The sequence below is a fragment of the Lotus japonicus genome, chromosome 2, assembly GCF_012489685.1.
Source record: "Lotus japonicus ecotype B-129 chromosome 2, LjGifu_v1.2".
In the NCBI taxonomy this organism is placed as follows: Eukaryota; Viridiplantae; Streptophyta; class Magnoliopsida; order Fabales; family Fabaceae; genus Lotus; species Lotus japonicus.
The window spans coordinates 61,699,668-61,717,571 of record NC_080042.1 but is presented as its reverse complement, the minus strand read 5'-3'; the positions used below and the strand labels follow the sequence as shown (position 1 = coordinate 61,717,571).

At 41.5% G+C, this 17,904-nt stretch overlaps 1 non-coding gene across 1 annotated transcript; it reads left to right on the top strand.

The window, feature by feature from the left end:
- Nucleotides 1-1,537: 1,537 nt before the first annotated feature.
- LOC130741505 (small nucleolar RNA R71) lies at nucleotides 1,538-1,644 on the top strand. Its single transcript, XR_009020400.1, has one exon. It is a non-coding gene; the product is annotated as a small nucleolar RNA R71 (small nucleolar RNA).
- Nucleotides 1,645-17,904: the final 16,260 nt, after the last annotated feature.

Here is a 17,904-nt window from a genome sequence, read left to right as displayed (position 1 = left end):
AACTTTATTAAGCTCAACATCTTTTTCACTTACCTTAGGGGTCTCCTTTGAAGACCTGGACAAGCTTTTGATCATGTCACAAACAAAACCATCATTAATGTTAGTTTGCAAATTAGGATTGAAAACCGAAAATCTTACCTTGTCCTCACCAACTATGAGAATGAGCTGACCCTTATCAACATCAATTTTAGCCCTACCAGTGGCTAAGAAGGGTCGGCCTAGAATGAGAGGAATCTTCGCATCCTCCTCCATGTCCAGCACCACAAAATCAACTGGGAACACGTACTTATCAACCTTAACCATCACATCTTCAATGATCCCATAAGGTGTTTTTAGGGATCGGTCCGCCATTTGTAAGGAAAGCATGGTCGGGGTGACCTCTCCTAAGTTCAGCCTTCTAAACATGCTAAGCGGCATCAAGTTGATGCTCGCTCCCAAATCACACAAGGCTTCAACAACAGTCAACCCCTCAATCTCCACTGGGATAGTAAAACTCCCAGGATCCCTTCTCTTCTTAGGCATTTTTCTTTGCAAAATGGCACTACACTCCTCGGTCATCATGATAGTTTCATCAACCTCACTCAACTTCCTCCTCTTATTTAAAATGTCCTTCATGAACTTAGCATAGATAGGCATTTGTTCTAAAGCATCGGAAAAAGGGATATCAATATGGAGTTTCTTAAAAACATCCATAAATTTTGAAAACTTTTTATCCAAATTCTTTTTAGCCAATGCTTTAGGAAATGGAACTTTGCTAAGTTCAGGAATAGGATCATTCATCACTCTAGTTTTAATAGGAACACTCCTTTCCTCCTCAACTATCCTCTCACTTTTTTCTCCCTCTGCTTTCTTTTCTAACTCATTCAACACTCTACCACTTCTAGTAGTAACAACAGCAGAATTTTCTTGTTCGGGATTGGGGAAAGTATCGGAAGGAAATTTACCTTGAGGCCTTTCGGCAATTTGCTTGGCTAGTTGGCCAAGTTGGTTCTCCAAGTTCTTGATAGCCGCCTCTTGGTTCCTATGGTTGTTGTTCATGCGGTTGATGCAACTCTCCAATAGCTCCTCTAAACTCCTCTTGCAATTCACCTTTCCAACAACTTGTGTTTGGACAAGAGGTCCATGATTTGAGGATAGAACTATGCTTCCTTGAGCTATAGCTTTGGCTTCATTGCTCTCAGCATTGACAGTACACAAGTTACTAACATGAGGTCCACCACAAGACTTGCACTCCACACAAGTCATTCTTGCACCAATAGCCTTGGTCTCCTTAATATGCATTCGAATCTCCGCCACTTGTTCGGTGAGTTGCTTGTTGGAGGCCAAGAGCTTGTCATAAGCTTCCACTTCAAACTTACTCCTTCGGGTTTGGCGATCATTTTCAGAGTTCATGGCTCTCGCTGCCATCTTTTCTATTAAGTCATACCCCGCTTGTGGGGGAAGAGCATCGAACTCGCCATTTGAAGCCGCATCTAGGCCAAACCTCCAAGAGTATTGTAGACCATCATAAAATGTTGCAACCAATTCAGCTTGGGTGAGATTGTGTTGAGGACATTTTCTCAATAGCTTCTTGAAGCGCTCCCAAGCTTCATAGAGATTTTCCTCAGTGGTTTGCACAAAATTCATAATGTCTTTTTTCAGCTTCCTCAAAAGAGCTCTTGGGAAGAACCTTGTTGTGAATTTTTCTGCTAGGTCTTCCCAAGTAGTGATACTCCCTTGAGGTTGTGAATTCAGCCATTCCTCCGCTGCATCCTTCAAAGAAAATGGAAACAAGCTCAACCGAATTGCATCCGTCGGAACATTGTTCACACGGTAAGTGTTGCAATTCCGGATGAACCTCTCCATGTGAGCATGTGGATCTTCCAAAGTACCTCCACCATATTGGTTTTGGCTCACCAAGTTGATGAATGCCGGTCTCAACTTAAAGTTTCCCACTCCCTCGGGAAAGACAATGCTCCCGGGATAGTCATAACTCATGGTAGCCGAAGTGAGTTCCCGAAGAGACCGGTTGGCATTCTCAACTTCTTGTTCACATAATCGGAGGGTGATCCCCTCTTGGATTCTTGCCTCGATATGGGCTTGCATCTCCTCCTCCGTCATATGGCCACCCATGACGGTGTCTCTTGTGAGGGTAGCCTGAAAGTGTGACACTAAAACAAAGAAAGATTAGTAGCACCAATTCTAGACAAAGATAAAAATAAAACCTCAAACTAAAAACTTAAACCAAAAACCACAAACAATTTCCCCGGCAACGGCGCCAAAAACTTGTTGGTTAATCCGCAAGTGTACGGAATTCACCCGGTTTTAAATTATCGAACCACAGGGAATTGGTGTGGCAATTCAGTTTAAGATTCGAGTTCACGGTTGGAAAGCAAATAAAATTCAGTTTTAAGGGTTGATTGTTCAAGTGATTGAGTGACAAACTTAAGAAATGTAAGTGTGTGATAACAATGGTGATCTTGCCTTGGGTTCTTGCTTAACTAAATCAGTTTTAAATTAACCTATTCTTCCCACAAAAATTATGAGTCTCTCCTTGATGTTATAGCCTATGCAATCATCTATCAATGCCTTGTATAGACAATCCTCTAAAGTCAAAAGATAGGTTCAATTCCTTGACAACCTAAACATTTGCTAAAGGCACTAAGCATGCAATTCAGGCCAACAAACCCCAACCCCTACTCTATTCCTAGTAGCAAGCATAGAAGAGGTAATCCCATATCATGTCCCTAATCTATAACAAATTTCCATTATATTATAGGAAAGCATAAAGCTAGCTCATGATCTAACTTGAAACATAAAGCATAGATATGGAATTCAAGGGTTTACTCAGAAGATTCATGTGAAGAAAAAGGAAATAAGATTAAAACATCAAGAGTCTTACAAGGAACTCAAAGCAAAAAGGGGTTTAGCCAAGCATGGCTATAGAATCCATACAAGAAAAGAAGGATAAAACCTGGAACATGGACTTGGAGAATGCTTCTCCTCAAGCTCCAGAGCCTAACCCTACTTCTAACTTATTTAGGAATGTATAGAAATGACAAAAGTTACAAAAGAAATGGCAAAAAGCCTATTTAAAGGCTAACAGGTCGAGTCTGGGCGCTCAGGCGCCAATTCAGAGCGCCTGAGCGCCAATTGCACTTAAAAAACATGCTCTCTGGACCAATTGGCGCCTAGGCGCCCATCCCCCAGCGCCTAGGCGCTTGAGCTCGCTTGAAAAGGGCTTTTTGGCTTCTGAAACTCCTCTTTTCAATCCTCTTTAAGTTTTCCATCAAATCCATGCTTATTGGCCTTCTTCCTTCTTCAGTTCCTGATCTGAAACTTAACCAACAAGACAAGGAAAATTCTAGAAGCTCAAAGAGCTTATTAGCACATGAGATCCTTCAATTAACACAATAAAACCATGCAAGTCCTAAACTTTACTCAAAATGCAAGAAAACTCCCTATAAAACTACTAAATTACCAAAGCCAAATAAAGACTAAAGAAAATATAAAAATGCATGAGAATGCATGAAACACTACATGAGACGCAACAAAAAGACTCAAAACACACAAAGAAATGACCCTAAAAACACTACTAAAATAGGGTCATCACTATTCATGTTAGATTTGACGATAAGCATGACTCTGACCAGTCAAAGCTAGTTGAGAAGTTTGCAGATTTAAGCATTAATGTTTCTGACAAAGGCAAAGCTCCAGAGGAAGCTGAGCCAGAGGAAGATGAACCAGAAGAAGAAGCTGGTCCCTCTGATTCACAAACTCTGAAGAAGAGCAGAATCACTGCAGCTCATCCTAAGGAATTGATTCTGGGCAACAAGGACGAACCAGTCAGAACCAGATCAGCCTTCAGACCCTCTGAAGAGACCTTGCTTAGTCTGAAAGGATTGGTGTCCTTAATTGAACCCAAGTCCATAGATGAAGCTCTTCAGGACAAGGATTGGATTCTGGCCATGGAAGAAGAATTGGTTCAATTCTCCAAGAACGATGTTTGGAGCTTAGTGAAGAAGCCTGAGAGTGTCCATGTAATTGGAACAAAATGGGTGTTCAGAAACAAGCTGAATGAGAAAGGAGATGTAGTCAGAAACAAGGCAAGGCTAGTTGCTCAAGGCTACAGTCAGCAGGAAGGAATAGACTACACAGAAACATTTGCTCCAGTAGCAAGACTAGAAGCAATCAGATTGTTGATCTCTTTCTCAGTGAATCACAACATAGTTCTTCATCAGATGGATGTGAAGAGTGCCTTCCTAAATGGTTATATTTCAAAGGAAGTTTATGTTCATCAACCCCCAGGTTTTGAAGATGAGAAGAAGCCAAACCACGTGTTCAAATTGAAGAAGTCACTCTATGGTCTGAAGCAAGCTCCCAGAGCATGGTATGAGAGACTCAGCTCATTCCTTCTGGAGAATGAGTTTGTAATGGGTAAAGTAGATACAACTCTCTTTTGCAAAACTTATAAAGATGATATCTTAATTGTGCAAATCTATGTTGATGATATAATATTTGGCTCTGCTAATCAATCTCTATGCAAAGAATTTTCTAAGATGATGCAGGCTGAATTTGAGATGAGTATGATGGGAGAACTAAAGTACTTTCTGGGAATACAAGTTGATCAAACACCAGAAGGAACATATATCCATCAGAGCAAGTACACTAAAGAACTTATGAAGAAGTTCAACATGCTGGAATCTACAGTGGCCAAGACCCCAATGCATCCTACATGCATCTTGGAGAAAGAAGATACTAGTGGTAAAGTATGTCAGAAGCTCTATCGTGGTATGATAGGATCTCTTCTATACTTAACTGCATCTAGGCATGATATATTATTTAGTGTTCATTTATGTGCTCGTTTCCAATCAGATCCAAGGGAAACCCACTAACTGCTGTTAAGAGGATCCTAAGGTATCTGAAAGGCACCACTAACCTTGGCTTGATGTATAAGAAAACATCAGAGTATAAGCTTTCAGGTTATTGTGATGCTGATTATGCTGGAGATAGAACAGAGAGAAAAAGCACTTCTGGAAATTGTCAATTTCTGGGAAGCAATTTAGTCTCATAGGCAAGCAAGAGGCAATCAACCATTGCACTATCCACTGCAGAGGCAGAATATATCTCAGCAGCAATTTGCAGCACCCAGATGCTCTGGATGAAACATCAGCTGGAGGATTATCAGATCCTTGAGAGCAATATCCCAATCTATTGTGATAACACTGCTGCAATCTCATTGAGTAAGAATCCTATCTTGCATTCAAGGGCAAAGCACATTGAGGTAAAGTATCACTTTATTAGAGATTATGTACAGAAGGGCGTACTTCTTCTGAAGTTTGTTGATACTGACCATCAATGGGCAGATATCTTTACAAAGCCCTTAGCAGAGGATAGATTTAATTTTATTCTGAAAAATCTGAACATTGACTTTTGTCCAGAGTGAAGATGGATCTTCTTGATCAGAAGATGTCTAGTCCAGAAGGTAACTCAATCAGAGTGTGTGTACCCATTGGTACTGACTCTGAAGCTGAGACAGTAACACGTGTGTCAGTATCTATGATGCATAGTTCCTTGTGCCCGTGTGACAGTCTGTCATGTTGCGTGTAGATGTGCTTCTCTCCTGTGTGTGATATGTGTATTTACTGTTACTATCTATCTTTAATTTTCAACCGTTGATTTTAAATTGCTTTTTGAGTCAACAACGGTTATTTGTCAAAACCCACTATACACACACGATCTCCTTCACTTTCGGTTTTTACTCTCTCTCTTGTATTTTCAAAACCGCTTACCCTCGATTTCTCTCTCGCTCTCTCTTCATCTTTCAACCTTCATCTTCTACCCAAAACCTTCAACCGCTCCAACAATGGTGAGACAAACCAGAAGAGATACTGCAGATGCAACCCAGTTCCCTCATATGGTAGTTGGTCAAGCTACAGGCCAATTGGGTCCTGAAGCTCCTGTTCAAGATCAAGCTCAAGAGCAGATTATCCCGATTGCAGAACGGGGCTGTGCCGTTCACTACATATATGCTCCTGAGGAACTTCAAGTACTGGCAGAATGGAGATTCGACCTCGACAACCTTGCTACAAATGGGTATGATCTTCGTCCTGAAGTCCAAGCTCAAGGTTGGGAAAATTACTTCAACAGGCTTCGAGGACCGGTGTATGACAAACTGATCAAGGAATTCTGGAAGCACGCCGACTGCGATGATACTCAGGTGGTATCTCATATTCTTGGAAGGAAGATCATAATTACAGAGAAGTCATTCGTGAATCTGCTGGGTGCAGAAACTGCTCGTGGGTATCGATTCCAATTCACTGAATCGAAGCTGAAACCCAAAACGAAGGATGAGACCAACAAGGCCCTGTACACCAATTACAAACCGGGCAAGACTAATTACAAAGTGATGGATCTTCATCCCAAGCTCAGAATCTGGCACAAGATTCTGCTGAACTGCATCAACCAGAGGCCCAAGGGCAGTTCCCCAGATTACATCAATTTCTGCCAGAAGGCAATGCTTGTCTTCATCCAAGACAAGAGGAAACTCTGCCTCCCTTTCTTCCTGTTCGCATACCTGAAGGAATGTATCCGGAAGTCAAGGACTACTGCCTCCATCAAGTCCGCAATCAAGTATATCCCTTTTGGGAGATTGCTGTCTGATCTCTTCATTGAGAGTGGCCTTATTCAAGATCTGGTCAATGCTGGATGCGTAGAGGATTTGACCACCATTGTCAGTGATGTCTTCACTGCAAATTCTCTGAAGAAAATGGGTCTGGTCAAGAAGAAGATTGCTCCTACCCATGAAGACACATCCTCTGAAATCTGAAAAAGGAGAGTCCCTCTGAATGACTTTCCTGTGTGGACCCAGGCAGACAACCCTGAAGCAATCAGGTGCTTTGTTGAGGATTTGAGGAATCAAGACTTTGAGATTGATGTTGATGAATTCTACAGAATGTTGCCTCCTGCACCAGAGCTTGATTCTCCTCTCAAGAAGAAGGTTCAGAGGAAGATGATCCTCGAAGAATCCTCTGAGGAATCAGATGTCCCTCTGACCACAGGGAAGAAGGCTGGTCAATCCAAGAGAAAACATGATGAAACCAGCAAACCAGATGATGATGATGATGGTGATAATGAGGATGGTCCTCCTTCTCCCAAGAAGAAGAAGAAGCAGGTCAGAATAGTGGTGAAACCTACCCGGGTGGAACCAGCTGCTGAAGTGATCAGAAGGATTGAAACTCCTGCCAGAGTGACAAGATCATCAACACAATCAAGTAAGTCTGCAGTTGCTTCTGATGATGATTTGAATTTATTTGATGCACTCCCCATCTCAGCCATGCTCAAACAATCTTCAAATCCACTCACTCCCATTCCTGAGTCCCAACCAGCTGCACAAACCACCTCTCCACCACATTCCCCAAGGTCTTCATTTTTCCAACCTTCTCCAACTGAAGCACCTCTCAGGAATTTGCTCCAGAACCAACCATCTAGGCCAGATGAACCAACCTCACCCATCACCATCCAGTATAACCCATTAACTTCTGAACCCATCATCCCTGAGCAACCAGAGCTCAACCAAACAGAACCTGGACCCAGAACCTCTGATCACTCTGTCCCAAGAGCATCAGAACGTCTGGCTCCCAAAACCACTGATACAGACTCTTCCACAACCTATACACCTGTATCCTTCCCAACTAATGTTGCTGACTCTTCTCCCTCCAATAACTCTGAATCCATTAGAAAATTCATGGAGGTCAGAAAAGAAAAGGTGTCTACCTTAGAAGAGTATTATCTCACTTGTCCAAGCCCTAGGAGATATCCTGGCCCTAGACCTGAACGTCTAGTAGACCCAGATGAACCTATCTTGGCCAATCCTTTACATGAGGCAGACCCTTTGGCTCAACAAGTTCAACCTGCCCCTGACCCACAAGAGCCAGTTCAACCAGAACCCGAACCAGAACAATTTGTGTCTAACCACTCTTCGGTTAGATCACCAAATCCTCTGGTTGACACTTCAGAACCTCACCTTGGAACCTCTGAACATCATGTTCAATCCTTTAACATTGGCTCTCCACAAGGTGCCTCTGAAGCTCATAGCAGCAATCACCCAGCCTCTCCTGAAACCAACCTCTCTATAATTCCTTACACTCACCTCCGACCCACATCTCTCTCTGAGTGCATCAATATTTTCCATCATGAAGCTTCATTGATGCTACGCAATGTGCAAGGTCAGACTGACCTAAGCGAGAATGCTAAATATGTGGCTGAAGAGTGGAACAGTCTGAGCACTTGGCTAGTGGCTCAAGTTCGAGTTATGATGCAGCTCCTGAATGCAGAGGGAAGTCAGAGGATCGAGGCTGCAAAGCAAAGGTTTGCTAGAAGGGTGGCTCTTCATGAACAAGAACAGAGACGGAAGCTACTTAAAGCTATTGAAGAAGCAAAAAGAAAGAAAGAACAAGCAGAAGAAGCTGCACGTCAAGCGGCAGCTCAAGCTGAACAAGCCAGATTAGAGGCAGAACGACTTGAAGCTGAGGCTGAAGCTCTTAGATGCCAAGCACTTGCACCAGTAGTGTTTACTCCTACTGCTTCTGCTTCCATTCCAGCTCCTCAAGCTGCTCAGAATGTTCCTTCCAGTTCTACTCAGTCAAGCTCGTCCAGATTCGACATCATGGAACAGCGTCTTGATACTCATGAGTCTATGCTAATAGACATGAAGGAAATGATGATGGAACTTCTGCGTCGATCTGCTAAACCCTAGTCTTAGGATCTCTTCGTTCTTCTTCTTACCCTAGTTTTATTTTCTTTAAGTTTTTTTTTATTATTATTCAGTTATGTCTTTTCGTTATTTATTTTTGCACATCATACATATATATATCTGACATTATGTTTGCAAAATTTTCTTTATTCATAATAAACTGCGTTTACATCATACATTTTTTTCTTTTTCCCTAAAATCCTAGAATGGAGGATCCCTCCTCATTCTTCCGCACCCCTGGCGCTGCTCTGACCTCTCCTTCTCCAGACGATCCAGTGAATACTGGATGTTGTTGAGATTGACAATCTGCTCATCCCTCTCCAGAATTTCTTCTGAAGTCTTGAGCTTCTTTTCTATAATTTCTTTCTCTTCCAGCAGCTTTAGTTCAAGCTGGCTGAGTTCTTGCACTTCCTCCACGAAGACAAGAAATTCCCGCAAGTCTTTCTTCAACTCTGGACGCAGGTCCTCCTCCAGCAGTATCCGTGTTAGCTCTGAGATGGTTGTTGTACCCTCTGGATGCCTAATATTGAGGAACAAGTCCTCCTCAAAGGCCTTCTTTCTCAGCTCTTCTAGTGCGATCATGCTTGATGTCATTTCTCTTTTTATGGTATTGTTCGAGCTGTGAAGCTTACCCTATTCTCCATCGCTTTATATAGGCTTCACTTTCTCACTGAAAGTTAATGCTCCTACAGTTTCTCGAGGTTAAGTTCTTGGTAACTGACCTTTATCTTTACTCCTTTGGCCGGTGGTAAACGTTCTTCTTTTGCATTAACTCTTCTCTTTAATTCGCCTAACTCTGATTCTTGCATCGTTTTTATTAAAACTTAGACCTTCTCTAAGGGGGAGTACCTTGTACTTCAAGCTAAGTTTTTCACACCCCAAGCTTTTTGCTTATGACAAAAAGGGGGAGTAAACCCAGTTTTTGATGTGTAAGATGTGTTAGTGTGATTTATTTTTTTCTTTTGGAGAATTTAAAAGTTCCACCTTTATGACCATAGATGTGTCACTGGGCAAATACAAGGAATACATTTCACTTCCTCTGAAGTGATTTTAGTTTGACTCTGATACCCAAGACTCTGATACCTTGTCTGTTGACTCTGATTACTTATGCGCTCTGATTACTCTATTTTCATCTATGTCATAAGTTTTTCACTCTGAACTCTTATATTTTTATTTAGCTCAGAATCTAGACATTTCTAACGTTTTCATTAAGTCTTAGATTCAGGGGGAGCTATGCTCAGAATCAAGCTGTGACTTGGATTCAGATTGAGCAAGATAAACTATTCACATCAGGATAAGTCTGATTCTCTATCCCTAAACTCTGAGTGAATTCAGTTTATTGTTTAAGAATTGTTCATCAAAAATCTTAGTTTTGTCATCATCAAAAAGGGGGAGATTGTAAGATCAAGTTTTGATCTAGTAGTACAACTCTATGTTTTGATGATTACAAGTTAACCTTTTGATATGAACAATTGTGGTACTCTAACGTGTTTTTCTGAGTGTGCTATTTACAGGCTCTGACCTCTATTCAATCTCACACTAATCAGAAGCACTGTGCTTAAAGAGTGTCCCAAGAAACGCTTTCGCATTCACCATGTTCAGTATGAACAGTGGAAAAGCTTCAGAAGTTCTGAAGTTATACAAACTCTGATGTGGACTCAGTCACTATAAGTTCTGAAGATCCAGAAAGTCTGATAACCAAGAAACACTGAAGGTTCAGATGTTCTGATGGTGTAGAAGACTCTGAAGATCCAGAAGCTGAATAGTGGAAACTCTGATGTCCAGAAGCAAGATACTCTGAAGACCATGTACTTCCCTCTGAGTTCAGAATCAGAAGATACAACGATCAGAGGATCTGTGCTTTCCCTCTGACTCTGATCAACCGGCTTCACAAGTCCCAATATGAAGCATTCCCCTGATCAGAAGTCTCCTAGGTTTAAAGGTCAAGTCACTATCCAAGTACAAAAGCAACTGTACCTTCCTGACGACCTACCTAACAGTCTCAGACACAGCAGAAGCTGGATTTTCCAGAACTGCCCTCCAACGGTAGCATTTCCCATGCAACGTTCAACCCTAATCCTTGGAGTATAAAAAGAGGCTGAAGACTGAAAGAAGCGGCTAGAAGCATTCACATACGCGCAAGACAAATTCAAATTCTTCTAAGCTTTCTTTCATCTGAAATTCATTGTGTTTACTATAAACTTTTTAGAAGCACTTTCTTTGTAAACAAGAACTTCATATACAGTTGTATAGTTTTCCTTTAGGAGATCAAGGTTGATCGGATCCTAGAGAAGACTAAGAGAGTGCATCTTAGTGTTAGCTAAGTCAGTGTAATTGTTAGTCACTTGTAGGTTTCAAGTGCAGTTGTAACTCTTACCTGATTAGTGGATTGCCTTCATTCTAAGAAGGAAGAAATTACCTTAACGGGTGGACTGGATTAGCTTGAGTGATTTATCAAGTGAACCAGGATAAAATCCTTGTGTGCTTTTCTATCTCTTATCTTTAGCACTTAAGTTCTCGAAAGATTTGTCAAAATCTTTAAGGTGGAAGCTTTATCTTGAAAACGTTATTCAAACCCCCCCTTTCTACCGTTTTTCACACCTTCAGCCTCTACTAGTTGCATCCATGTCCCAGCTCTCGCCATACCGCTCGCTATCTGTACGAGAAAGGAATCCGCCTTGTCCTGCCTTCCGGGTTCCCTCGCCCTGACTTCCCTCTCTCTTCGTCTTATTCGCCTTTCTGCTGCCCTGCTTTTCTCGTTTGCCCGTGTCGCTCTGGCTCTGTGTAGCTGGACGCTCTTGCCCGCCTTCAGCTACCTTAACCTTATGACTCATGTGTCCGCCGCCGGCTCCTCTCTTTCCATTCAAGTTAAGGCTACTGCTGTAGCATTTCCTCGCCTCTTCTTGTTCTTCCGCTATTTTCCCTTTCCTCCCGCAGAGCAGTAGATACTTTGTCGCGAGGTGGGCCGTGGATTTTACTGCATGGAGGCGATTTAAAGTGTTTCGTCCTATGATTACGCTATAAACCGCTGCAACCCGTATGACCAGATACTTTACCCTTAGGAGCTCAGCGTCCTCACCCACTCCAAAAATTGTGTCCAACTCCACATAGCCGCATACCTGAACCCGCTTTCCCAAGAAACCCACCAGGTTTCCTGTGTTTGGCATCAAATCCTTGTCCGTCAGCCCCAACTGTCCGAACGCGTCCCCGTAGATGATATCTGATGAGCTGCCTTGGTCCAAGAGCACACCCTCTTCACATTGAACCGATTAATTCTTACCACTACCACTAACTGATCGTTTGTATGGGCCCTGATTCCCTCAAAATCTGCGGATAATACTACTATATCTGGATGTTGGCATCCAAATGGAGCACGATATCCCTGGACCGATGCCGCCGCCTCTTCCAGCTTTTCCACTGCCGCTGATGTGACGATGTCGCCGTAAGAGCCCCCTGTGATTGCATTAACCGCTCTGGCTATCGCTCCACCCCTGTCGTCAATGTCTTCCTTTGCTTCCTTTCCTCTCGCCATATTTATCTTCTCGCCTCCAGCATTTGGCGCTCGCTTCATGTTGTCCTTGTACAACCCATGTTCTGCAACCCGTGGTTGCCTCGCCTTGATCAACCACCTAATTTGACCCTTCAGAGATAAACAGTCACTGGTGTTATGGCTCCCCAAGTTGTGATATTCACACCACTTGGACCGGCCCTTGACGTCGTGCCAGGGGTCGATTCCGTACTCGCCATCCTCGCCTGTTTCCATAACCGCCGCCTCCAGGAGTGACTTTTCCGATTCATCGGCCGCGCTCCCCTCTGGCCTCTTTCGTTGGCGAAAGTTAGTTGCCCGCCGAGAACGCTTTCCCCTGAATTCTTTAATTAATTGGCTAACTTCCTTAACCTTCAGCACATTACTTGCTTCCTCGTCTTGTATCTGTTTCCTCGCCAGCGACACCTTTGCTGCCTTCAATCGTTTCCTCTTACATGCGTCGTCTTCTTCTTCCATAATGTAAATCTCTCGCTCGGGTGCGTACCTCTGTCATCGAGCGCGCTGGTTTCCGATTCAGCTCGCAGCTTAGCTTGCCCGACAACAATCCGCTCTTAAAAGCGCATACGCATGTCCGAGGTTCCCGCCTCTTCAAATCTTGCGGACGCGGCGCTGTACTGTTCCACGTACTGCTTCAACGTCTCTCGCTTCGCCTGTCGAATCTAAAATAGATCCTCGACCTCGCCGGTAGAGAACTGGCTCAGGAATTTCGATGTAAAGTCGTGGAACTTCTTTATGGATCCCTGTGGCAGGGCCATAAACCAGGTCATTGATGCGCCTCGCAATGTGGACGGAAGCATTCTACACTTTACCGCATCAGAAACCGCGCTTATCGCCATCTTCACATCGAAACGTAGCAGATGGTCTTGTGGATCGATTCGTCCGTCGTACGTCTCCAACACGTGGTTTGTCATACCGTCTGGTATGACCACCTCTCGCACCGCTGCCGAGAACGGCGCAACCTCCGCAACAGCCTCCGCCTCCTTCTCCTCCTCATTCCACTGCTTAAGGTGATAGTATTCCAATTGCTCCTGTAAACACTCATGTTGGAGTCTTAAGTCGCCGCTCAATGCTCGGCGTGCCTCCGCACGGCGATGTCTACCCAACCTTGCGGTGCGCGGGGAAGAGACGTGGCTCCGCTCCAGTTCCACGCTATACCGTTGGCGAAACAATTCCATCAGGCTCCGTTGATGAACCAAAAATTCGACCAAAAATCTTCAAATCGCAGAAAACTTCACAGAAAACCGAATATTTCTAAACCAAATTGCAATCCACGTAGTTCGGGAATCGAAATCTACCGATCCCCACAGACGGCGCCAAATGTTCCATCATGAACATTGAGATGAGGTATAGTACCTAAGGTGCAAGGAACGTGATGTGAGATTCCTAGAGAGAATGAGAGTGTAACTGCTTAGAGAGAGAAAGTAACTGAATTTCTTGCTTGTTATTTCTCAAATGAGCCAAGAGTCCTTTACAATTGGTATTCCTTCCCTATTTATGGTTGGGGGAGTTGGGCCTAGCGCCTCTAAATCATCCTAATGGGCTAGTTGGGCCCCCGGGACAAAGGCACAGGTCCCTGATGCGCTCCTCGCCTTAAGCCAGCGTCCTTAGGCGAGGGACCCTGGGGTCTCGCCCAGTCCAAAGTGTTTTCAAGTGCTACTGCTTGGTGTTTTTGGATATATATAGCATTGGACTCTCCCACCCATCACTATTCTAAGCAATGTGGGTCTTCTCTCATAGTTTTCCTTGATCTTTTTTTCTCCTTCATTAGCAATGTGAGACTTACATTGCAATCAACCACAACAATTTTCAAATGCGGAGTTGGAGTCCCACATTGGTTAAGTATGAGTGCGGAGAAGATATTATAAGAGATGTGACTCATAAACCTAATGCCTTAAGGTTTTGGGTTAAGATGTGATGTCGATATCTCTTGGTGTATTGCTCCTCGGCTCATGGGATCCCTTGTCTCCCCCAACAAGTTGTATCAGAGTCGATGGTTTATGAGACCATGATCACGACTCCTTGTTTCAAAAGTCTTTCTAGGGGTGTGGCTAGGCGTCGGATTCCGTTGAGTAATGAACGACGATACATGGTGGATATGCTTCCTTGAAGGGGGGTCATGATAATGTGGAGGTGACTCGCACTTGAGGGGGAGATTGTTGAGAATTCAAGTGCGGATTTGGAGTCCCACATTGGTTAAGTATGAGTATGGAGAAGAATTTATAAGAAATATGATCCATAAACCTAATGCCTTAAGGTTTTGGATTAAGATGTGATGTCGATATCTCTTGGGGGGCGTTTGTTACAAGTTATCAAAAATCATACCCGGGTAAGTGGATTCCCAGAAATATTATGATGAGAATGTTATTCCCGGGCATCTTTTAAAAAAGTGTTTGGTTGATAAATTCAATTCCCAGGTATGTTTTTAAAATTTATTTAATTAAAATATTTAAAAATATAAAATTTGAAATAAAAATTATAGTTAGTGGGAAATAACTTCCATTCCCATGGGAATGCAAGATAACCATCCTTGAAGCCAGGAATCCTGAGTTGCTGAAATGAACTAAAATCTTTTCCCCGGGAATGTCCCATGCCTGGGTATCTTTTTTCCTAATCTTATACCAAACAAAGGAATCTGCATTTCCACACCCATCATTTCCGGGAATGTTTTACATACCCATGTAACAAACGCCTCCTTGGTGTCTTGCTACTCGGCTCATGGGCTCTCCTGTCTCCCCCAACACAATTGAGGTTATTCTTAAGGATTACCACCGGAGTACAAGTCTTTGGTCAATCTAGTGCACATGCGTTCTAAATTTCAATGTCTAAGTCTTGATGAAGTTGAGTCTTTTCTTTTGGCTCAAGAGGTACAGACTTTGAAGAAAAAAAAAACTCTTATCTACTGATGTTGTGAATCTTACACAAATTGATCCTCCACCAAATACTTTAAACAGTACTAATACCTCTTCAAACCCACAACCGTTGCAATCTAAGTTTACACTAATGGTTCAGATACACCTTTAAAATATGATTGGTTGTTTCGGCTTTGCCCTACCCTTCTATATAAAAAATGATTGGTTGAAAGTGTAATTTTTTATACTCTATCAATGCATTGAAATTAAATTCAAAATTAAACCTTATTCATGGGTTGGACCAGAATCCCTCCTAATATATAGCATTTACAAATCAAACCATTCTATTCTTAGAGAAAAATGATGCTTCATCTTTTCTTAGGTTTCTTTACAAGCAAGATATAATTCCCTAGCTAGCTTCACCCCTCTTCTTATATGATGAGTACCCAAAAGATAGAGACTTTGTAATGTATATAGATAAAGCTAGAAAAAGTAAAAGAAGTGATTAGCACAATCTGCGGCTTGTTCACATTTACCACTAGCACTGTTTGTGAAGGACTCAGCCCCAAATTAAATAGGATATCCTTGTTTTACGGGCATTTGTCAATGTGATGCCAGGACAAGATAGATGCACCAAAGCTTTATATATGGAAGGGTCTTTTTCCTTCTTTTCTCATTAATTTATATATCTACCTTCTTTTCCCGGGGAATGATACTGCTACAGTTGATCATCAAAGAAAGACAGCTATCTAGAACCCAAACAAACTTGTGAAAGACTTACATTTATCTCACTTTAAAATGATGAATAAGGATTAAACCCGCAACTTATCAAATGTTGGATTCTGTCGTACTCCACTCAACCAACCTTGAAAGGTTTTATTTTCTCCTTCTATTATACATCTTTGGTGGTGAGGTCCCTATAAAATGCTCCTTGTTCTTCTTCTTTACTACATCTTTATCCGCTAACCTCAATAATGATATGAAGACTTGTCAAAACAAAACAATTTATTTTCTGGAACATGCCACTTTTGCAAAATCAATCTCGCAAATTTCTCAAAAAGCTTATAGTTTTTGAATAAGACATATCATTCATTATGGTCACATACCGTTGATTGATGAGATGAGAAACTAAAAACAAAATCAGATCTATGTACTGAGTTTGTACATGTAGCTAGCACAGTAGCACTCAGTCATGATGCTCTTAGGTTTTAATTTTTCTCACTTTCTTTTCATTTATGTGTACTTAGATATGGACCTCTAGCATACCATATATGTATATTTAATTATTTATTGTGCAAATTTAAAAGACGAATGATTGGATACAGAACCTATAGTCTACCATATTAAATTCACCGAAATGTTAAGCTATGCTAAGACTAAAGCCATTTATATATAAGAACTCAGTTTGACAGTTTTGTAAGTACGTAACACAAAAATTAAATCAAATGGGGTAACCATCTTCTAATCCAATATATATCTTCTTTAAGTAAATGTATGAAAATTTTGAAATAAAAAAATTCTAATATTTAATACGGGCTAAGGGTCGTTTTATTTTGATACATGAGTCGAATAAAAACAGGAAGAAAAACAAAAACAGAAAAAAGCCGCTAAGTCCTAACGAAAGTAGTTTCTAGCGCATCCGCCAGTAGCAAAGGCTCAAGCTTCAAAGGGGGAGTGACCACAGTGTGAAACGCAAACTGCTGCCGAGCACCCGCTTTGGCCAAAAAATTAGCACAAGAATTTCCCTCTCGAAGAGTATGCAGCAAACGAATCTCCCACCTCCGATTAAGAAGGTGACAAATGGTTCCAATGACCACCGATTCTCATGGAAAGCCGATGGAGGACGACAGATCAAGGAATCCGCAAGCAATGAATCAGAGAAACACTACTCGACGGTAACCCTGGCTAAGGGTCGTTTGATTACAATTATTGAATTTAAAAAAAAAAAAACTGAAAATTTAATAGTGTCTGTTTGATATGGTTTTGGAAAACAGTTTTCTGTTATTAATAACTGAAAAATTAAAAAAATCCCAAAATTAGTTTTAATTTTTTTTTAAAAACTAAAATACCAAAACAACTAAAAAATGTTTTTTTTCTTCAGTTTTTAGATTATAATTTTTTTTTTTAAAAACCGTAATCAAACATACCCTTAAAAACCCGTTTGTTTTTTAAAACAATTCTCAATTTTAGTTTTTTAAACTAAAATACCAGAACAACTGAAATTTGTTTTTTGTTTCAGTTTTTAGTTTTCAGATTGCAATTTTTTAATTTAAAGTCTTTTCAAAAAAAAAAAAATCTAACTCAAATAGTTTTTTTCTTGAAAAACAGTTTTTGAAAACATTTTCTAAATACAGTTTTTAAAAACTGCAATCAAACATACCATAACTCAACATTAATTGTGTTGTGCATACTAGGGTGTACACTAGATATATGAAACACTCATCTTCTTCAAAAGTAAAGGGGAAAACTAATTAGGGTATTCCTCCGTGTACTCATTAAAATGTTATAGTTTTATTTTAGAAATATAACATAAAATCATTCATGTGTCATTTACCTAACAACTTAAATTTTTGAAATGATTGTTTCATAACATGCAAGTAACTAAAGCTCTCTATCAAAATCTCACCTCTTCTTCACACTTGTGGCTGAGCAATCAGCAACACTAGCCACCACCACATCTTTTCTCCCCTTCTCAACAAATCATAACCGTCAGCCACCACATCTTTCTCCCATTCACAACAAACAACCATCCACCACCAGTCTTCTTATCTCTT